This window comes from Rhinichthys klamathensis, unplaced genomic scaffold (genome assembly GCF_029890125.1).
Source record: "Rhinichthys klamathensis goyatoka isolate OS25496 unplaced genomic scaffold, OSU_Roscu_1.1 h1tg000040l_1, whole genome shotgun sequence".
Lineage (NCBI taxonomy): Eukaryota > Metazoa > Chordata > Actinopteri > Cypriniformes > Leuciscidae > Rhinichthys > Rhinichthys klamathensis.
The window spans coordinates 12,686,394-12,709,434 of record NW_026606587.1 but is presented as its reverse complement, the minus strand read 5'-3'; the positions used below and the strand labels follow the sequence as shown (position 1 = coordinate 12,709,434).

The window sequence follows — 23,041 nt, the reverse complement described above, 5'->3', positions numbered from 1 at the left end:
TAGTATTTAATTAAATCCACTTATGGTGAGATTACTACATTTTATTTAATTAAATGCATTTATGATGAAATTCATTGTCATGTCAATTTGTGCTCATTTTGACCACGAACTATGCGCTGTCACCTTAATTCAGCGCGTGCAGCACAGCTCGGTGTGTAAACGATCTCTGCAACTGCTCCTGGAACGGATGAAGTGTGAAAATACCGTGCTAGACAGGCTACACAAATATTGATCTTGACATTGTTAGCTTCTTGTCTTTTTTACATGTCGTACACTGTACATTTAACTTACACTTATTGTGACTTAATTCCTAATTGGCGCATTTCACCATCAGTGTGCAATGCGCGTGACGTGCAATAAATAAACTGCAAGTGTCTTGCGGAAGAACATTGTAGGCGGAGCTACTTCTCTCCGCTAATGTCTATGGCGAGTCACGCGGGCACTGGGCAACTCCGCAGCCGAGCCGACCCCAGGATAAAATAGTCAGAATATAAACACTTATTATAGGCGTACCGTAGTGATTCAGGATAAGTCAAAAACACGGTTTGGAAAATGGATTCATGATGTACTCGTTCATTTTGAACACAAGTTACGGACTGCAGCAGCTGCTGATACAACGGCGTTCTGTTGCACATGGTGAATTTAAATGAATACATGCGCTCGCACAAATGCGACCACATACAATTTTAACTCGCACATTCTCAAAAAATGGTTGCATATGCGACCATTTTGGTCGCAGTCTGGAACCCTGAGTGCAACGCTAGCATCTGTGTCTTCAGTAAGCGCTCTCTGTGAAATCGTTTGTCTTATTTAGTGTTGTCTGTCTCAGTACAAAAAGAAGTTATATATTGTGGCGAGCAAGCAGCATTTTAGATTGTGTGTTCATTTCTGCCCCCGCTACATCACAGGTGGGGATACACATGATTTATGTGTTGTTTGTTTGGGATTGGAGCATGCACAGTCAGCTCTCGAGGGAGCTGGCTGTGAGAATTGTGAACAGTTTCCATTACAGAAGCTTCGCTCCCGCCTGGCGCTCTTCAATGAAGGGTTTTCAGTCTCACGTTCCTCACGCCTCGGGTCCCGCTGCTGCCAAGGCACAACGGTGATCTAGGTCATGGGGATCGCAAGTGGATCTAACAGAGGGGTAAGAGACAGGCCTGGCCATATCTCTGCCATCACCTGCTAGATCCTGTGCCTTCTCTCATGGTTTGGAAGCACACACTGCGGTTTCTGCGAACCCCCCCCCCAAGAGTGAGGCACCGGTGCTACAATCATCTAGCTCTGAGTAGTTAGATATTGTAAGTATTGATACAGGAGATGTTGAGGACACGCCACCTCACTCTCCTGTGTGTAAGGAGTTGGTGGAGTTTGTGACTCACGCTGCCAGATTAAACGTCTAATGACCGGCTGAGATTTAGGACGTTTGTCCCAAAAGCAAACTAGACAAACGCTTCATGCCCTCGCTGTCACAGCCTCCGTGTCAGGGCCTACCATTTTTTTCCTGATCTCCTGATTTTCCTAGTCTCTTATCGTGTGTATAGTTCACAAACATCAAACTATTCATTGATTATAGGATATAAAGAGCACGGTTATGAGGCGATGCCTAAGGTGGAAGAGACGTTGGGCCACAGATCTTTCTCTGCGGGCCACCAAGGAGACGGCCAAATCCATCGGCCGTGCTGTGGCAGCCCTCGTGGCCACGAAAAAGACATTTGTGGCTCAACCTTAGCGCCATTAAAGAGAAAGATAAAAACGTCCTCATGGACGCCCCTCTGTCACCTCCTGGCATCTTCAGCGACACTGTTAATTCAGTTGTTGAGAGGTTTCAGGAGGCTAGCAAACAGGCGGCGGCATTCCAGAAACTTCTCCACAGCTGCTCTCAGGTCTCAGAGAAAGCAGCCCCAAACAGGGAGGCCAGGGAGGCGCTCACAACCGCAGCCTTCGTGGGGTAAGGCGGATCTGAGGACCGTCATTATTTTCAAGAAGGCAGTGGGAAAGAGGTCCTGACGCCAGTGGAGTAAGACCTCTGAGGACAGTCCCCTCCGGGGGGAAGTGGTTAACACCTCATTATACGGTGCCCATTTCACCTTGGTGCCCTCAGGGGGCCGTTCTGCCAACCCTGCCCAGATTTATGGGGGTCCTGCCCACAGTGGTAGGCCCCGAGCAGGCTCTGGTCATGGAACAAGAGGTAAAAACTCTGTTGGGGAAAGTACAACGCCTCCTTCAGGCTAAACGCCAAGAGTATGCTTTCTCCAGTACAGAGGATCCCTTTTCTAGGCGTGGTATGGGATTCGATAACGATGCAAGCACGTCTTTCTAGCCACTAATGTGGCTTGATCTATTGTTCTGCAGGCCTTCTGTCCTCCTCCATTCCAGGATCCAGACCAGGAAAGAAACAATCTGCTATGTCCAGTTCGGGCTTCAGATGCTTAGGTCCACAGAGCTGCCCTTCGGCGTAAATCAAAACAGCTGTTCATCTGCTTTTGGGTCCCCAGCATTGAAGCAGAGGATGAGCAAGTGGAAAGTTGCATGAGTCGGCCGGACAACCTTCAACTTCGTCAGTCCGAGCCCACTCTACTGGGAGTATGGCTGCCTCTAAGACTCTTCTGTCAGGAGTATCACTACAAGAGGTTTGTATGCGGCATGCTGGTCCTCACCACACACATTTGTGAGGTTTTACAGCCTGGACTTGGGCTCTACTCCAGGGTCCCAGGTGCTCTCGTCTTAGTGCTGCTCTTCACAATTTCACACAAGACAGACACTAGTCATTATAGTGGCGTGGGTATAAATATTCCTACAACAACATTTCTTGACGCAGCGCGAGTTCCCTTGAAAGGAAACTCACCAGTTATGACTGAAACCTTGGTTCCCTGAGGAGGGAATGAGATGCTGCGTCACCCTGCAATACTTCCTGCGTGCCTGTCAGTGACTTACTTCAGCCTATTAGAAGCTAGCGTTGCAGCGTTTGGGCATACATCCATAGAAATGTGATTTGCATTTGATGTAAGAAGATTAAAACAGCGGCCTGTAACATGCACAAGTTCATCCTTTGTTCATCAGGGTTTGCCTATGCTTCCGTCGCGTTCTTCGCTCCGTCTGGATAAAGATATGGAGCAGAGTTGTGTTGAGTTTAGTGATTTGGAGAGGAGAAAACTTCTGAATATTGTCACGGAGGTCATTCATTAAGTTGTGTGAACACACAACATCCGTGAAGAACTGAGCACATGTGCACTTTGGTCAGAGCAGTAATAATGAGATTAAGGTGTTTACATGTTTACTGCGATTAAAATCAGCGTATGGTTAAATGTGAATATGGTTTCTACGATTATGAGCTTAATCGCATTAGTTTGATCAAAGTATTGCGTTTACATGAGGTAAAGATTAATTGCAATATTGCCAAAATCCCATCATAATCGCATTATGAGGGTGCATGTAAACTGACAATGCGCCGACATATGATAGAAAGACAGAGCAGGTTAGATTTGGTATGAAACAAAGTCTCGGCTTTCAAAGAAATTCAAACAATAAATACAATTTTTTGTGGCTCTTTAATGTGTTAAATAGATCACTGTAGGCAGTGCCTCAGTTCAAGTGGCTTGAACCGGTAATCTTTACTACTAGTTAAAGCAAAAAATAAACATGAATGAACATCAGAAGGTATGTTGTTTCAACCACACCATTTTTCAAGTTCAAGTCCACCGACGTAAATACTTACTCTACAGTCTGGTTTGTTTGTCGGACAAAATGGCGGATAAACTGTCAATCAAACTCCAGGGCGAAAAGTGAATTGCATGTTATTTGCAATTAAATGAAAATGAATTATATTTAAAATTTAAGTTTAAATTAGTTGAACTTAAGAGTGGCTTTTTGACCCATTTAAGTAGCTAGAACATCTTTATATGTAACTTCACAATTACTTCTATCGTCTATTGAAATTTGTGGTGCATAACAAGTATTTATGGTAACTAAAATGTACTTTAATGAACTTTCTAATGAAATTTATATATCATGCATGTAATATATATGTGATTACACTTTAATTTGACATGATTACAAAGTAAATTTTCTTAAAGAAACATAGTTTTAAGAAATGTTGTCATGAGGTGTACTTTCTTTAAGTTTTACTTCAGTGGCCTTTTACTTCAGTAAAATTATATTCGCTGCAAGTACAGTTATAAAAAAAATATACTTTTAAGATTTGAAGTGTACATTCAATACAATTATGCGCACTTCTTTTACACAAGGGATGTCAAACCTTTTGATCCCAATTTAATGCTACCGAACACCAGATTGGGTGTCATGTTCTGAATTGAGTGAACTGCTGAATAACTGCTTCACAGAGTTCAAATGAAAGGATTGCACAGAACAGCATGAGCACTCAAATGAGACATCCCAGCTGATGTATGAATGTGCTTTATGGACAGCGTCTACATCAGGTCATGCCTATTTAAGGCAGGGCAGAAACGACTCACACACAACATATCTTTCTCTTCCACATGTACTTTAATTTGAATAAAATGTTCATTACCTCACATAATAGGTCCTATTAGGGTGTAGCATGCCGTGCCACAGCAGTCTGACTTCACTTCTAATGAGTGTGAATGGGAGCTTGAGTAATTCCTGCTAAGACTTAGACAAATAATCCGACAGCTTCATGGAAAACTGGAGAAAGAGACTCGACAGGACACAGACAGCAGAATGAGCTGTATTAATGAGCGTCTGTCACTTTAATTTTCTCTCTTTCTATCCGACAGTCCATACCTATAATTAGATCTGGTTTTTTTACCACCTTACGCTGTGTTTCTCTCCCATTCTTATGTGCCAATTTGCCTTTTTGCCTTAGGAATCAGTTCTCACCTTCCTTAAATGAACAACTGTGAAATTCATGCCTTATTCGCAGGATGTCAAGTCTCAGAGTTTTGTATCCATATATGGAGTATTGACATTATTATATGGCACCAGAACACATGTTCTGAGGTTAACAGAGGATAAAAGAACACAGACGAGCACATCGTGTATACATTTTTTATCACCAACATTAAATATTTTTTATTGCAAAAGCAAAACATGAACGTGTGGAATTCACAAGAATCCTGGAAAACCTCACGTAAAGACAGCCTGAATCGTTTGGGATATTTAATCATCTTTCTGTTTAGAACACCATTTGCTGGGAGGAAGAAAACAATACTTTATTTATTTAAACATCACCAGTCCCCACAACCACATGTGACACTTGTGTAAATAGATCTCGATCCGTCATTTTGTGTTCATGTATCTGTTACAGAAATATTATAGCACAACATTAAATGGAATACTAAATGGATTGCCTGAAATGCACTGACTATTTAATTACAGCTGAGATCCAGCACCTGCTCTAACCCTAAAGCAGTTGCACTAAATGACAGTTGTAAAGCACCTAGCACAAATACAAATAAAGGCATGCGATTGTGGAAGCTCTCTGTGTATGAACTGTGTGTGAAATGTTCTGCAGAAGCACTACATTTATAATGGGAGCTTGCACCATGCCCAAGCTTTGCCTTTTGTGTGTCTTTTTTTTTCAAACACAAGGAACATGGACATGCAACCTCGCCCGAGAACTTACAAATGTACCATGGTAGAGTACTACCAATCAAAATAGTGTCACAGCTATAGTTACTAGTCCCCCGTAGTCAATAATTGTATCCCTTACAACTCATCTTTGATCACCAAATTTTCATGCCTTAAAATAGCTTGAATGTACACTGTAAAAAAATTGCTGTAGTAATGCAGCTGTTTGCCAGTAACTTACTGTAGATTTAAATTGATGTATATTTACTGGCAACAGTTTGTTCAAAGTTAAATGAACATTAAACATTAACAAGTCTTTGTCTTTACAGAATAAAATTATAAAATAACAATCTAATGCAAAGCATTCTGGGAACCAGAAATCTTCATCAACCTTTTTCTGTTTTTTTTTCCTTCAGATTTTGGTTCCCAGAATGCTTTGCATGAGGCTGTTATTTTAGTTTTATTCTGTAAAGATAAAGACTTGTTAATGTTTAATGTTCATTTAACTTTGAACAAACTGTTGCCAGTAAATAACATCAATTTAAAACTACAGTAAGTTACTGGCAACCAGCTGCCAGTAATACTGTAATTTCTACAGATTTTGGTAACACTTTATAATAACTACACGCTAATAATCATTAGTTAAGCATGAGTAAACAGTTAATTCATCATTCATAAAGCATTAATAGACATTAATAAGCAGTTTATAAATACAGCTATAAATGCTCTCTTCTTGATTTACAAGCATATCCATAATTTATTTAATAATTGTATTTTCATCCTCTATTAATGATCAATTTATTATTTCTAAATGAATAATTGCATTTTTTATAAACCAGTTATTTAAGAGTTTTCAGTGGTTCATAAGATTACTTAGAACGTGTAAGTAAATGATTAATAAACTATTTAAATGTACATTCATACATCTTATTATTATATTTGTATTTATAAACTGCTTATTAATGTCTATTAATGCTTTATAAATGATGAATTAACTGTTTACTCATGCTTAACAAATAATTAATAGCATGCAGTTATTATAAAGTGTTACCAACTCCTTAATTTCTGCTCAAACTTCAAGATGAAAACCAATTATTTAATTACCAGGAGTGGGGTTTGAACCCAAGCGGACATTTGTCCATTGGATCTTAAGTCCAACGCCTTAACCACTCGGCCATCCTGGTTGGGACCACTGTTTTATTTTTTACTGCAGCAGACCCTCACAATTGAATTTACCGCTTTAAGCTGTAATTTCAAATGCTTAATTTGTCCTTGCAAATCAAACTGAAAAAGTCATTTTAATGAACAGAAGTGTGGTTTGAACCCACAAGGACATTTGTCCATTGGATCTTAAGTCCAACGCCTTAACCACTCGGTCATCCTGGTTGGGGCAACTTTTTTATTTTTACTGCAGCAGACCCTAACATTTGAATCTACCACTTTAAGCTTCTATTTCATATGCATAATTTGTGTTTACAAATCAAAATGAAAACCTAATTTTTAGTACTAGGGGTTGGGTTTGAACCCACAATGACATTGGTCCATTGGTTGTGAAAATACTTTTTTTTTACTGCAACAGACCCACACATTTGAACTCACAATGACATTTGTCCATTGGTTGGGAAAATACTTTTTTTTTTACTGCAACAGACCCACACATTTAAACTTATCGTTTTAAGCAGCCATTTCAAATGCATAATTAGTACTTAAAAAGCTCAATTTAATTACAAGGAGTGGGGTTGAAAGCAGAATTGTTTTTACTGCAAGACTCCGCATTGGATTGACTCTCCATGCTGTACTTCAAGGACATTTGTCCATTGGATCTTAAGTCCAACGCCTTAACCACTCGGCCAACCTGGTTGGGACAACTATTTTATTTTTACTGCAGCAGACCCTCACTATTGGACTTACCGCTTAAAGCTGCCATTTCAAATGGATAATTAGTACTTAGAAAGCTTGAAAAACTCAATTTAATTACAAGGAGTGGGGTTGAAACCAGAATTGTTTTTACTGCAACAGACTCCACATTGGAATTTGTCCCTCTGTGCTGTACTTCAACTTCTGCTCAAACTTCAAGATGAAAACCAATTATTTTATTACCAGGAGTGGGGTTTGAACCCACAAGGACATTTATCCATTGGATCTTAAGTCCAACGCCTTAACCACTCAGCCATCCTGGTTGGGCGACTATTTTATTTTTACTGCAGCAGACCCTCACTATTGAACTTACCGCTTTAAGTTATAATTTCAAATGCTTAATTTGTCATGGGTTCAAACCCACGATGACATTTGTCCATTGGTTGGGAAAATTCTTTTTTTTTTTTACTGCAACAGACCCACACATTTGAACTTAGAGTTTTAATTTGCCATTTCAAATGCATAATTAGTGCTTAAACAGCTTGAAAGACTCAATTTATTTACCAGAAGTGGGGTTGAAACCAGACTTTTTTTATATTGCAACAGACCCCCACATTTGATGTTGCCCCTCTATGCTGTACTTCAATTTCTTAATTTCTGCGCCTTAACCACTTAACGCCTTAACCACTCGGCCATCCTGGTTGGGACAACTATTTTATTTTTACTGCAGCAGACCCTCACATTTGAATTCACCACTTTAAGCTTCTATTTAAAATGCCTAATTTGTGTTTTCAAATCAAAATGAAAACCTAATTTTTAGGACTAGGAGTTGGGTTTGAACCAACGATGACATTTGTGCATTGGTTGGGACAAGACTCTTTTTTTATTTTTATTTTTTTACTGCAACAGAACCTCACATTTGAACTTAACGTTTTAAGCAGCCATTTCAAATGCATAATTAGTACTTAAAAAGCTCAATTTAGTAAAAAGGAGTGGGGTTGAAACCAGAATTGTTTTTACTGCAAGACTCCACATTGGATTTTGACCCTCTATGCTGTACTTCAACTTCTTAATTTCTGCTCAAACTTCAAGTTGAAAACCAATTATTTTAGAGTGGGGTTTGAACCCACAATGACATTTGTCCATTGGTTGGGAAAATACTTTTTTTTTTACTGCAACAGACCCACACATTTGAACTTATCGTTTTAAGCAGCCATTTCAAATGCATAATTAGTACTTAAAAAGCTCAATTTAATTACAAGGAGTGGGGTTGAAACCAGAATTGTTTTTACTGCAAGACTCCACATTGGATTTTGACCCTCTATGCTGTACTTCAACTTCTTAATTTCTGTTCAAACTTCAAGTTGAAAACCAATTATTTTAGAGTGGGGTTTGAACCCACAATGACATTTGTCCATTGGTTGGGAAAATACTTTTTTTTTTACTGCAACAGACCCACACATTTGAACTTATCGTTTTAAGCAGCCATTTCAAATGCATAATTAGTACTTAAAAAGCTCAATTTAATTACAAGGAGTGGGGTTGAAAGCAGAATTGTTTTTACTGCAAGACTCCACATTGGATTGACTCTCCATGCTGTACTTCAACTTCTTAATTTCTGCTTAAAACCAATTATTTTAAGCCAATTATTCTACTACCAGGAGTGGGGTTTGAACCCACGAGGACATTTGTCCATTGGATCTTAAGTCCAACGCCTTAACCACTCGGCCATCCTGGTTGGGACGACTATTTTATTTTTACTGCTGCAGACCCTCACTATTGAACTTACCGCTTAAAGCTGCCATTTCAAATGGACAATTAGTACTTAGAAAGCTTGAAAAACTCAATTTAATTACAAGGAGTGGGGTTGAAACCAGAATTGTTTTTACTGCAACAGACTCCACATTGGAATTTGTCCCTCTATGCTATACTTCAACTTCTTAATTTCTGCTCAAACTTCAAGATGAAAACCAATTATTTTATTACCAGGAGTGGGGTTTGAACCCACGAGGACATTTATCCATTGGATCTTAAGTCCAATGCCTTAACCACTCGGCCATCCTGGTTGGGACCACTGTTTTATTTTTACTGCAGCAGACCCTCACAATTGAACTTACCGCTTTAAGCTGTAATTTCAAATGCTTAATTTGTCCTTGCAAATCAAACTGAAAAAGTCATTTTAATGAACAGGAGTGTGGTTTGAACCCACGAGGACATTTGTCCATTGGATCTTAAGTCCACCGCCTTAACCACTCGGCCATCCTGGTTGGGACGACTATTTTATTTTTACTGCTGCAGACCCTCACTATTGAACTTACCGCTTTAAGCTATAATTTCAAATGCTTAATTTGTCATGGGTTCAAACCCACGATGACATTTGTCCATTGGTTGGGAAAATTGCTTTATTAACATGTATTTATGCTGTAATTCAGGGTTAACTCGGGTAGTTATAAAGCATTTAGTAGTGGTCAGTTAGCTATTTTGTGAGCTAATCTAAAGTGAGGACTATTCATGCCTTGTAAAGCATTTATAAAGGAGATTTAAAGGCTGTTAAATATTTCTATGTTCTGTATCACTGTGTTGTGTTTGTTACATTTTACTGTTTAGAAGATTGATGCGCCTTTAAATCTCCTTTATAAATGCTTTACAAGGCATGAATAGTCCTCACTTTAGATTAGCTCACAAAATAGTTAACTGACCACTACTAAATGCTTTATAACTACCTGTATTTACTACATTTACTTACACTTTCTAAGTGATCTTATAAATGACTGACAACTCTTAAATAACTGGTTTGTAAATAATGCTATACTTCATTTAGAAATTATTAATTGATCATTAACAAAGTATGAAAATACAATTATTAAACGCATTATAGATATGCTTATAAATCAAGAAAAAAAGCGTTTATAGCTGTATTTATAAACTGCTTATTAATGTCTATTAATGCTTTATAAATGATGAATTAACTGTTTACTCATGCTTAACAAATAATTAATAGCATGCAGTTATTATAAAGTGTTACCCAGATTTTTTTTACAGTGTAACTCGACACCCTTGTCTCATTTAGTATACGCGGTTCTATGAATATGTAAATGAGCCCCGCCTCCACTCGCTCACTCAGCTCAGAGATCCACTGGTTGACAATCACACGTTGATCTGATTGGTTACAAGGTAGTTTGTGACGTCAGAAACACCAGCAATTTCAAACCGTGTTTTTGAGACTGTCTTTGGTTCACTGCAGTTTTAAGCAAATACTCAGCAATGCTGTCGACTTATGAACTTACACATGGTTTGTCTTAAAGCATATTAAAATCACCACAGACATATAAACAACATTAAAAGCTGGATTTTCACCACAGGGGGACTTAAATATAAGCATTTGCCAAATGCAAAAATGTATTGTTTACTCTATATGTTTGTAGCTTCTTCAAATATAGCAACATATTGGCGAAACTATAGTTAGTTAAAATGGCAAATGTTTGTTCATTCAAATATGGATTAAAAGTGCATTAATTAGTACTTTAGCTAGCATTAGCATCACTGTTCTTCATGTACTTTAAGTACCGACACCACGATGGTATAAATCTGATTTTCGCTCTTTGCATCACCAGTGAAACTTCTATGATGACAATTATGAGACTTCATCTCATGCGAGTTTACACTATTCATTTGACTCTACAAAACTTTGTAAAAACTTTTTAAATTAGCACCAAACTACTGAATACACCTTTAATATGCATTCGTGACTGGAAAACGTAATTTGTCATTTTTTGTTTATTCCCCATTCTCTTTGTTTTTGCTGGTTTATATGGTCATTTTGTGGAGGAAGGACCATTAGCAATAACAGCTGCTAAAAAAGGCAACATAGAGCAAGTGATTTTATCCACATCCTTTCAGTATGAATAATGCAGCTTCATTCCATCAACAAGCACCTTTGACCACTGTTACTCCTCTGTAGATGTGGATAAATCGTGGAAAACATGCTCAAACTCATTATGCATCAGCTGGAAACAGATAAACATGAAAATAAGGCATGACAAATGAGGGCTGCTATTAACTTGTAAATGAGCTTCATCTATTACAGGGGTTCTGGGAGGAGAGGAGACCAACAGATCAACAGGTCCTGATCATTTAGCTTCATTCGGCCTTGATGAATCCGTATCCTGACTGCTTACTCACTGCTGATCCCAGGCCTAATGTGTTGACAGATGGATGAAGTCTTGTGATAAGTAAAGATGAGAAAAACTGAGCACTGGCCGACGCTTGAAAGAATCCAGCTGCAGCCCACATTATTCGATTCCAGTTTATAGCGTGACAGAAGTGTTTTTCTGCAAGTGGACGTTACTTTCACACTAGCCCCAGATATTATTATTTTTATTTTTATTATATTTAAAGACTCCTTTTTTGGCCTCTTTTACATTAGCCAGTATAGTCTTTAGTTTACATCGTAGTTATGACCCATATTGCTTTCTTGGCTATGGGAACAGACCTTTATTTCTGCTGACATAACCAAAGCCACACTTTCATTAACTTATAATATTACTCATATATTTCATAATATCCAAATTACAATGATAAAATTTCATGCTGAAGATCCTGTTTCACTAATGTATCACTTGCTAGTGCTGCTAAAAAAAATAATAGAGTAACAACAAAATATGTTAAATAAATAATGACAATTTGTTTAAAGGCAGACGCCCCGTCACCATAACTGCTGATGATGAAGTTAAATTGTAGACTAGTATTTCTGTTTTCAACAGAAACTTAGATTTCATATCACTTTTATGTATAAGCGTCATCATGAATATCGGGATTTGACACACAGATGCACCATGCATCATCTGGCAACTGTGGCACTACAAGAAATAAATATGATTTATATGCTTTCTGGGATACATAAGCTTCCAAACTAGTCTTGCATCAATCACATAAAACCAGCTTGATGGATAACAACCCTCTGATTTAAAGTGTATGTCATGTGCATGCCTGAAGAAAAACAAAATTTTGGGACATTGTTCGATTGAATGTATGTACAAAGAAGGCTTTTTTTGCATGTTTTTATAAGCTTTCATCAAACTATTACATAACCAGGCCCCGGAGATTGAGGAAAAAAATGATATTATTCATATACTTCATGAGATTTAATCATTAATGGATACAATTAAGCCAACTCTACATTTATTTCGTACAGAAAATTCAGTTTCACTCAAAATTGTCACATTGTTAAAATGTTAAATGCAGTTATTAATATGTCCAGTACTCACACTCCTTTTGTATAACATGATAGGATGTAAGTTTGAGTCCTGTCCTGTAGTTTATTTAACAAAGATGTCTTACTCAAAAATGTCTGCTAAATAAAATAAACGTAAGCTTTACAATATTCTTTGATGGTAAAGTCACTTAGCTTTACATTAAACTTGAAGTTAGCTGATGGGATTTTACAAATACTCTCTCATACTATCATCTTTTTCTGCATGCCGTTCTGTTTGACAGAAAGGATGTTTCAAGAGGACTCTTCACAGCTGTCATGCCACAGAAAACTAGCTGAATGATCGCTCATGAAATATTCATCAAAGGCTTTCCCTTCTCACCCTACAAAACACTGCATAGCCTCCTCGTGACTGCATCTAAACAGCTGGAGGTTGGGAAATCACACTTCTAGACACGGTTGATCTTTTAGCAAGCAGAATATTATTTGGTTCAAGGTAATAACTTTTCAAATACCCAATTATTTTTCTTTAAGCATATTGAAAAAATCTGTTTAAATCAGTACAACATCAGGAATAAAACGTGAATGTAAAGACATGCTTTTCGGATATTCGTCTCTTTTAAAGTAAACTGTACACCGTTATGCCTCAAACCGAATCGCAGAGCTGATGTCATGGACTATGCTGCTAGAACACACACACATAAACACGAAGATGAAGGAAATAAGGCCGTCTTTCATAAATCCACTGGTAAATCCACATAAAGAGAGTAGCGTATCATACATCAACCATAGACGAGACCCGAAAACAATGAACAGAAAAAAGGGAACTAAAATACAGATATAAATGAGGTCAATACCAAAACACAGTTGCCTCAAATCAGAAAACTCAAATGAGAAACCATGACAACAAATTAGTGGCGGGAAATGAATGGTGCAAACAAAACACAGTCCAAACTAAGTGAAACTGTGACTCACTCACAGAACTTTCCAATTAATTCCATCGCTGTAAGAAAAACAATTTACCCATGGACAGCCCAGACAGGAGCAGAGTGAGAAGTTACTTCACCATCTGAAACACCATTTCCTTGGGCTTTGATCTGATGCCTCATGCTGTGCTGCAGAAGTCAAAGATAACAGATCTACTGGTGCTCTCAGTCTGAGAGCAAACGCAGTGTAGAAGGTATAGATGACAGCTTTCCTCCATCTGTGACCCATAATAATGACTCCATCTTCTGCAAAACCTTGTGCTATTAAATGCATTTCTTGTGTAACTTTTCTTATGCGCAAAAAAAAAAAAGAAGAAAAAAAGATTGTATTACTGTAGGGGTGCCCAATCCTGTTCCTGGAGATTACCTTCCTGCAAAGTTCAGCTCCAACATTACTGAAGCAGCTTATTCAAATCTTGATAATTAGAGACAGATCTGAACTCTGCAGGTAGGTCTATGATTTTCTCTGAAATACTAATTACACATTTTAGTTTTGCATAATTATAAATGGGTAGAGCAGAGCAATGGGCTTTTTATTAATACAAAAATATATCACAAAAACTACCCTGTGTAAGACATCAATGAGAGAGCAAGACTTGGCAGGATCAGGACACACGAGGATACCTTAGAGTTCGACGCACAGGACTGTAGGCATAGGCAAGCACACGTTTCAAATCAGTGCTTCTCCCGGGAGACTAGCGCTAAATTAATAACCTAGCTTAGCGCCATCTACCGTTTTAGAAGAGGAAGTTACTCAACTGCATTTGTGAGAAAATCGAGCCGAGAGATCTCATAAAAAGCCAAGTGTCTCACAATCATAACAGGCAGATATGCATTTGTATGCACTAGTTTTTGTATTTGTTCAAAGGTTACATGCAATTTGTAGGTGTTACCATGTGGTTTTGTGTCTTGTCATGCTCTATGGTTCCCTGTCTTGTCATTTAGTCATCCCAGGTGTTTCTGATTTCCCACGCCCCCTTGTTAAGCTCGTTTGTCCCTGATTATTTAAGCTCAATGTTTCTGCCCTGTCTTTGTGAGTTCTTGTCTAATGTTGACTGTTTAACGCTAGTGTCGGTTGTTCATGTCCTTGTATCCTGTTCCTGAGTCCTGTCTGTTTTGAATCTATTGATTAAAGTGTGCTGCAGTTGGATCCTCCGTCATCCTTGCTTCAACCACACGACACGTAACAGAAGAACTCACCACATCATGATCCAGCAGCCATGCCTTTCTGGAGTCCAGTCGACGTCCAGATTCTCCGTCTCCGACAAGAGAATCGTGCCATCGAGGATTATGTCGCAGAATTCCTCGAGCTGGCGCATCTCGCGCAAATGAGCACACAGTGCTTGAAGATCTTCTTCCGCGGGGGTATATCGGAACCACTCGGGTCTCTGATGCCCGAACCTGATCCGCACGGGTCATTAGAGTGGTATATTGACCTGGCCCTGTTGTGGAGTGGCTCTTCGTTTACCGTGGGCGTGGAGGAAAAGCTGCGAGAGTCTGCGCTTCACGTCAGTCCGGTCGCGCCCGCGCTTCACTTCAGCTCAGCCGAACCCGCGCGCCACAAGCCCGCGCTTCACGGCTCAGCCGAACCCGCGCTCCACAAGTCCGCGCTTCACGTCTGCTCAACCGAATCCGCACTTCACGACCGTCCAGCCGAACTCGCGCTTCACGTGAGCACTTTTCACGACATGCCTGAGCATCTTCCCGCCGAGACCGACATGCCTGAGTTTCTGTCTTCCGAGCCCGCGACTAACGTCTGCCCAGCCGAGTCAAGTGCCGTGTCAAGTGAGTCAAGTGCCGTGTCAAGTGCCGTGTCAAGTGCCGTGTCAAGTGAGTCAAGTGAGTCAAGTGCCGTGTCAAGTGAGTCAAGTGCCGTGTCAAGTGAGTCAAGTGCCGTGTCAAGTGAGTCAAGTGCCGTGTCAAGTGAGTCAAGTGCCGAGTCAAGTGCCGTGTCAAGTGAGTCAAGTGCCGTGTCAAGTGAGTCAAGTGCTGTGTCAAGTGCCGTGTCAGCCGTGTCAAGTGAGTCAAGTGCCGAGCCAAGTGAGTCTACCGAGCCAAGTGAGTCAAGCCCAGTGACGCGTCGTCGCAGAAGGAGAAGGAGGACTCGTGTGCTTCGCCAGGCTACAGAGGGCGTTCCCAGACGCCTCGCCCTGCCGGCCCCGCCTCTGCGCCCTGCCGGCCCTGGCGCCCTTCAAGCTCCGGGAGGCCTTTCTTGAACCCGTTCACCACCTGGAGGTTCCTCCCGTGGATTTCCCCAAGTATTTTTTGGGGGGGGGGGTGGCAGGAGGGCCATGGAGTCTACGTCGACATGGACCTCACCCTCGTCTGAGCGTGCTCCGCCCTGGTCCCCTGCCTAGCGTGCTCCGCCCTGGCCTTCGCCTTGTCCTGCTCCGCCCTGGCCTTCGCCTCGTCCTGCTCCGCCCTGGCCTTCGCCTCGTCCTGCTCCGCCCTGGCCTTCGCCTCGCACTGCTCCACCCTGGCCTTCGCCTCGTTCTGCTCCGCCCTGGCCTTCGCCTCGTCCTGCTGCGCCCTGGCCTTCGCCTCATCCTGCTCCACCCTGGTCACCCATGCTCCACGGCCCAGGCCCACCTTGCCCGTGTCCTGGTCCCGGTTCCCAGTGCAGGCCTGGCCCCCCGTCCCTCACCCAGGACCGCCCTCCTGAACTTTTTTGCTGGTTTTGATGGGCGTCAGGAGCCGCCCATAGGGAGGGGGCTATGTTACCATGTGGTTTTGTGTCTTGTCATGCTCTATGGTTCCCTGTCTTGTCATTTAGTCATCCCAGGTGTTTCTGATTTCCCACGCCCCCTTGTTAAGCTCGTTTGTCCCTGATTATTTAAGCCCTATGTTTCTGCCCTGTCTTTGTGAGTTCTTGTCTAATGTTGACTGTTTAACGCTAGTGTCGGTTGTTCATGTCCTTGTATCCTGTTCCTGAGTCCTATCTGTTTTGAATCTATTGATTAAAGTGTGCTGCAGTTGGATCCTGCGTCATCCTTGCTTCAACCACGCGACACGTAACAGTAGGATGGTTTGTATTTATTTGTGAAATATTATCTAGGCTCATTTATTTATATTTGCAAAACACAATGCATATGTGTTTACAATTTTCGCTCAAATTGACCTTTGTACTTGCACATTGCTTTCTGTTTGTCTGCGAGTCGAATTTTCCTTTGCAAAGCAGATCGAGTTTGTTTGCAAATGCTGGATTTGTTTGTTTAATTATGGCACAAAATTAACTCCATATCTATCTGCCTCATTTCAGCAGTGTTTGCATCCAGCCTGGCTGTGCACAGAGTGCAGCATTCAACCCTGGGCGCTCCGGCTAAAAGATCATTCCTAAAAGTGGTTGTGTTCCTCTGTTTTTTCTCCTGTGAACTCCTACGTATTTGTTTTTTTTTATAATAAAGTGTTTCTTTTGGATTCTCCACCCTCATGCGCTCATTATAGCAGCCGCCGTGACAGAATACAGGACCCCAGATTAATATCTCCGGGAGGGACTGGAGCCCCAGAACTGTGCCCAGAGTATGCAACATTCGCCTTGATGGCTACAGCCATATTGTGTGTAGCTCCATAGCTGCTCCCAAGAAAATATGGTGGTGGGGGTGCTATCTGTCGGCCTCCTCCCTGGCCCCCTGAGCTACCGGCTCCTATCTGGCCCCCTGAGCCCCCTGATCTGGCCCCCTGAGCTACCGGCTCCTATCTGGCCCCCTGAGCCCCCTGATCTGGCCCCCTGAGCTACCTGATCCCCCTCCTATCTGGCCCCCTGAGCTACCGGAGCTACCTGAGCTACCTGAGCCCCCTCCTATCTGGCCCCCTGAGCTACCTGAGCCCCCTCCTATCTGGCCCCCTGAGCTACCGGCTCCTATCTGGCACCCTGAGCTACCGTCACCTATCTGGCCCCCTGAGCTACCGTCACCTATCTGTCTCCCTGAGCTACCAGCACCTATCTATCTCCCTGAGCTACCGGCTCCTATCTGGCACCCTGAGCTACCGTCACCTATCTGGCCCCCTGAGCTACCGTCACCTATCTGTCTCCCTGAGCTACCAGCACCTATCTATCTCCCTGAGCTACCGGCACCTATCTGTCTCCCTGAGCTACCAGCACCTATCTGTCTCCCTGAGCTACAGGGCACCTATCTGTCTCCCTGAGCTACCGTCACCTATCTGTCTCCCTGAGCTACCGGCACCTATCTGTCTCCCTGAGCTACCGTCACCTATCTGTCTCCCTGAGCTACCAGCACCTATCTATCTCCCTGAGCTACCGGCACCTATCTGTCTCCCTGAGCTACCGGCTCCTATCTGGACCCCTGAGCTACCGTCACCTATCTGGACCCCTGAGCTACTGGCTCCTATCTGGCCCCCTGAGCTACCGTCACCTATCTGTCTCCCTGAGCTACCAGCACCTATCTATCTCTCTGAGCTACCGGCACCTATCTGTCTCCCTGAGCTACCGGCACCTATCTGTCTCCCTGAGCTACCGTCACCTATCTGGCTCCCTGAGCTACCGTCACCTATCTGTCTCCCTGAGCTACCGGCACCTATCTGTCTCCCTGAGCTACCGGCACCTATCTGTCTCCCCGAGCTACCGTCACCTATCTGGCTCCCTGAGCTACCGTCACCTATCTGGCTCCCTGAACTACCGGCACTGATCTGTCTCCCCGAGCTACCGGAACCTATCTGGCTCCCTGAGCTACCATCACCTATCTGGACCCCTGAGCTACCGGCACCTATCTGTCTCCCTGAGCTACTGGCACCTATCTGTCTCCCCGAGCTACCGTCACCTATCTGGCTCCCTGAGCTACCGTCACCTATCTGGCTCCCTGAGCTACCGTCACCTATCTGGCTCCCTGAGCTACCGGCACCTATCTGTCTCCCTGAGCTACCGGCACCTATCTGTCTCCCTGAGCTACTGGCTCCTCCCTGGCCCCCTGAGCTACCAGCACCTATCTGTCTCCCTGAGCTACTGGCACCTATCTGTCTCCCCGAGCTACCGGAACCTTTCTGGCTCCCTGAGCTACCGTCACCTATCTGGCTCCCTGAGCTACTGGCTCCTCCCTGGCCCCCTGGCCCCCTGAGCTACCAGCACCTATCTGTCTCCCTGAGCTACTGGCTCCTATCTGGCCCCCTGAGCTACCGTCACCTATCTGTCTCCCTGAGCTACCGGCACCTATCTATCTCCCTGAGCTACCGGCACCTATCTGTCTCCCTGAGCTACCGTCACCTATCTGGCTCCCTGAGCTACCGTCACCTATCTGGCTCCCTGAGCTACCGTCACCTATCTGGCTCCCTGAGCTACCGTCACCTATCTGGCTCCCTGAGCTACCGGCACCTATCTGTCTCCCTGAGCTACCAGCACCTATCTGTCTCCCTGAGCTACTGGCTCCTCCCTGGCCCCCTGAGCTACCAGCACCTATCTGTCTCCCTGAGCTACTGGCACCTATCTGTCTCCCCGAGCTACCGGAACCTTTCTGGCTCCCTGAGCTACCGTCACCTATCTGGCTCCCTGAGCTACCGTCACCTATCTGGCTCCCTGAGCTACTGGCTCCTCCCTGGCCCCCTGAGCTACCAGCACCTAGCTGTCTCCCTGAGCTACTGGCTCCTATCTGGCCCCCTGAGCTACCGTCACCTATCTGTCTCCCTGAGCTACCAGCACCTATCTATCTCCCTGAGCTACCGGCACCTATCTGTCTCCCTGAGCTACCGTCACCTATCTGGCTCCCTGAGCTACCGTCACCTATCTGGCTCCCTGAGCTACCGTCACCTATCTGGCTCCCTGAGCTACCGTCACCTATCTGGCTCCCTGAGCTACCGGCACCTATCTGTCTCCCTGAGCTACCAGCACCTATCTATCTCCCTGAGCTACTGGCTCCTCCCTGGCCCCCTGAGATACCAGCACCTATCTGTCTCCCTGAGCTACTGGCACCTATCTGTCTCCCCGAGCTACCGGAACCTTTCTGGCTCCCTGAGCTACCGTCACCTATCTGGCTCCCTGAGCTACCGTCACCTATCTGGCTCCCTGAGCTACTGGCTCCTCCCTGGCCCCCTGAGCTACCAGCACCTATCTGTCTCCCTGAGCTACTGGCTCCTATCTGGCCCCCTGAGCTACCGTCACCTATCTGTCTCCCTGAGCTACCAGCACCTATCTATCTCCCTGAGCTACCGGCACCTATCTGTCTCCCTGAGCTACCGGCACCTATCTGTCTCCCTGAGCTACCGTCACCTATCTGGCTCCCTGAGCTACCGTCACCTATCTGGCTCCCTGAGCTACCGGCACCTATCTGTCTCCCTGAGCTACCGGCACCTATCTGTCTCCCCGAGCTACCGTCACCTATCTGGCTCCCTGAGCTACCGTCACCTATCTGGCTCCCTGAGCTACCGGCACCTATCTGGCTCCCTGAGCTACCGTCACCTATCTGGCTCCCTGAGCTACCGTCACCTATCTGGCTCCCCGAGCTACCGGCACCTATCTGGCTCCCTGAGCTACCGGCACCTATCTGTCTCCCTGAGCTACCAGCACCTATCTGTCTCCCTGAGCTACTGGCTCCTCCCTGGCCCCCTGAGCCACCAGCACCTATCTGTCTCCCTGAGCTACTGGCACCAATCTGGCTCCCTGAGCTACCGTCACCAATCTGGCTCCCTGAGCTACCGTCACCTATCTGGCTCCCTGAGCTACTGGCTCCTCCCTGGCCCCCTGAGCTACCAGCACCTATCTGTCTCCCTGAGCTACTGGCTCCTCCCTGGCCCCCTGAGCTACCAGCACCTATCTGTCTCCCTGAGCTACCGGCACCTATCTGTCTCCCTGAGCTACCGGCACCTATCTGGACCCCTGAGCTACCAGCACCTATCTGTCTCCCTGAGCTACCGGCACCTATCTGTCTCCCTGAGCTACCGGCACCTATCTGTCTCCCTGAGCTACCGGCACCTATCTGTCTCCCTGAGCTACCAGCACCTATCTGGACCCCTGAGCTACCGGCTCCTATCTGGCTCTTGTGCTATTAAACACTTTTCTTGTACATCTGGATTTCTTCAACTTTGACTAAATGTTTTTTTATTTACAGAACTTTTCTTACAAAGTCGTATGCTAAAATGTTTCCTATGATCGTTTTCATATCGCAGTTCTGTACCTCTAATGCATTTCCTCATCGGTATTGTTTTTAGATAGTGGAATCATTTATATTACTGAATTTATTTATTTAATTAGAAGTGTTTATAGTAATACACTTACTAAATAACATGCTTACTAGCATACATATAACACTATATTCACAACAATGATTTTTATGTATTAAACAAATTAAACAATTATATTCTACAGAAAGGGCAAGTAGAGGGAACTCCCAAAGGGAAGATGAGCTCAGCTTTAGGAGCAATTTTAAATTGTTAAAGATAAAATTCACCCAGTAGTTTGAGTTTGCAGGTGTCATACAGCTATGAAAACCTTTTCACAATATTCTAATTTTGAATTTGGGGTTTTCATAAGCAGTAGGCCATAATCATCAAAATTATAACAAATAAAGGCTTGAAATATCTCACTTTGCATGTAATGAGTCTATATGATAGTTTCACCTTTTAAGTTGAATTACTGAAATAAATGAACTTTTGCACAATATTCTAATTTTTCGAGTTTCACCTGTGTATTTTCCATTGTGGTACAGATTTGCCATACATTTTTCTCAAAAAAGTATTTTGGTTGTTAAAGTGTAAAATATAATTTATGCAAATGTATAATGTAAGGTTAATAGGAAAAAATATTTCCTTGTGTAAAACAATGCATAGTTGCATCCCATAAAATGATTTGTATAATTAATATAGCCGGTATTTGAAAATATGTGTATGTTATAAACATTCAAATATAGTTTTAGTTAATAATATGTTATTGTTATAAAGCAATTCTGTTGATACAATAAGGAAGCTACTGATAAAAGTCCTGACGAGGAAGTAATTAAAGATGTTTTTAAGGTAATGTGATTTCCTTTTCTCTTCCTTCATCTCTCTCTGTGTTTGTGTTCTGCTTTATCTCCTCTCCGACTGTATGCATTTATTATTTATCCATCTGATTTATTTCAAAGAGTTCCTAAAAAACAAATCAGAGCTGCACGGCACCTGATGCTTTATTCATGGACTGGTGCAGCTTTCAGACGACCCACTGGCACAAGGGTTGCTCTTACACAACTCCGGTGTTTCCTCAAAACTGAAGTAATGTTTCACTGTGACTTTCATCAGCCTCAGCAACATCTCAGCGAAACACAACCGGCAACCCTCAACTCAAAAGGCATGTTACACTAGAGGGTAAATATAAAAGTCTTCTCCCTTTCAGGATAGTTGTTTATCATAATTTTCTGTGAACTTTACAAGCCATTAGCCATTTCAGAACCATATTGAGAGCCACAGTTGCTTAGAGACAATTTACACAAGTCACGCATGAAGACAGAAGCTTAGTACTAACTGCTGTTTACACTTCCCTCTTTATGCCGTACAGTACTTTTTACTCTAACACTGCTATAGCTTAGTGGAGGTATGTCACCTTGTAAGTGGACCTACAGCAAACCAGTCAACGTTTACCACAAAAATGAAAAAATTGGTTGATATTTACTCACCCTCATGCCATTTCAAACCCATATTCTGAAATATTACATTAGTGTGTGTGAGTGCGTGCAAAAAAATCTCTCTATATAAAAAATAATACATAGAGTGATAATATATGACAATGCTGCTCTCCACTGTATATGGAGGTGGTTATGAAGTATTGTTGTATGGAAAGGACCAGTGTGAAAAGAATTATTTCCACAAAAAATTTTCCACGGAGAAATACTGACAGAATTTTTATTTCGGGGTGAACTATTTCTTTTAAAGTCATCGAAATGGACAATTCTTATATTTTATGGAATATCGCAGTATAAATGTTTTAATGATTTCTCCATGCATCTTTTATTTTTTTGTTAATTCATGTGCCTCGTAATCTATAATCAAAATAACTTCCCCTCTCTCTTGCAGCAACATCTCTTCTCATGTATGATTTGTTGTATTTCTAGTCTAAACTAAACCGTGGCACAGCTGTGCTTTGGTTCCATATTTACTGATTAAATGTGTAATCAGTCAAACAATATAAGACTAGAAGTAATCTGGGTAACATCCCAATTGATAACATAACTAATAAGTCTTACAAGGTCAGTTAAGGAGGAAAACCTTACATGCTTGACAGCAATTTTGAATATAAAACAGGTCATAACGTTATCTCTGTAAACCTGTGTAAAGAAAACACACTCTATATAGTGTGTGCACATATGGCTCTTATCTCATTTATTTTTCAAGAAGGCAATACCCAACCCAAATAACCTGAACGGGAAATCAAGGGAGAACTGGAAACTTCCCTTTAGCTGAAGGAAATTTTGTCAACAGCAAGAGAAGTGATTATCGGTCTTGTGTTTGCAGAGTATGTGGG

General features: G+C 42.6%; 4 non-coding genes across 4 annotated transcripts; all 4 read right to left on the bottom strand.

The window, feature by feature from the left end:
• Positions 1–6,648: 6,648 nt before the first annotated feature.
• Positions 6,649–6,731, bottom strand: trnal-uaa (transfer RNA leucine (anticodon UAA)). Its single transcript has one exon. It is a non-coding gene; the product is annotated as a tRNA-Leu (tRNA).
• Positions 6,732–7,644: 913 nt separating this feature from the next.
• Positions 7,645–7,727, bottom strand: trnal-uaa (transfer RNA leucine (anticodon UAA)). Its single transcript has one exon. It is a non-coding gene; the product is annotated as a tRNA-Leu (tRNA).
• Positions 7,728–9,059: 1,332 nt separating this feature from the next.
• On the bottom strand, positions 9,060–9,142 carry trnal-uaa (transfer RNA leucine (anticodon UAA)). The gene has a single exon. It is a non-coding gene; the product is annotated as a tRNA-Leu (tRNA).
• A 245-nt stretch (positions 9,143–9,387) lies between these two features.
• Positions 9,388–9,470, bottom strand: trnal-uaa (transfer RNA leucine (anticodon UAA)). The gene has a single exon. It is a non-coding gene; the product is annotated as a tRNA-Leu (tRNA).
• Between the last annotated feature and the right edge of the window lie 13,571 nt (positions 9,471–23,041).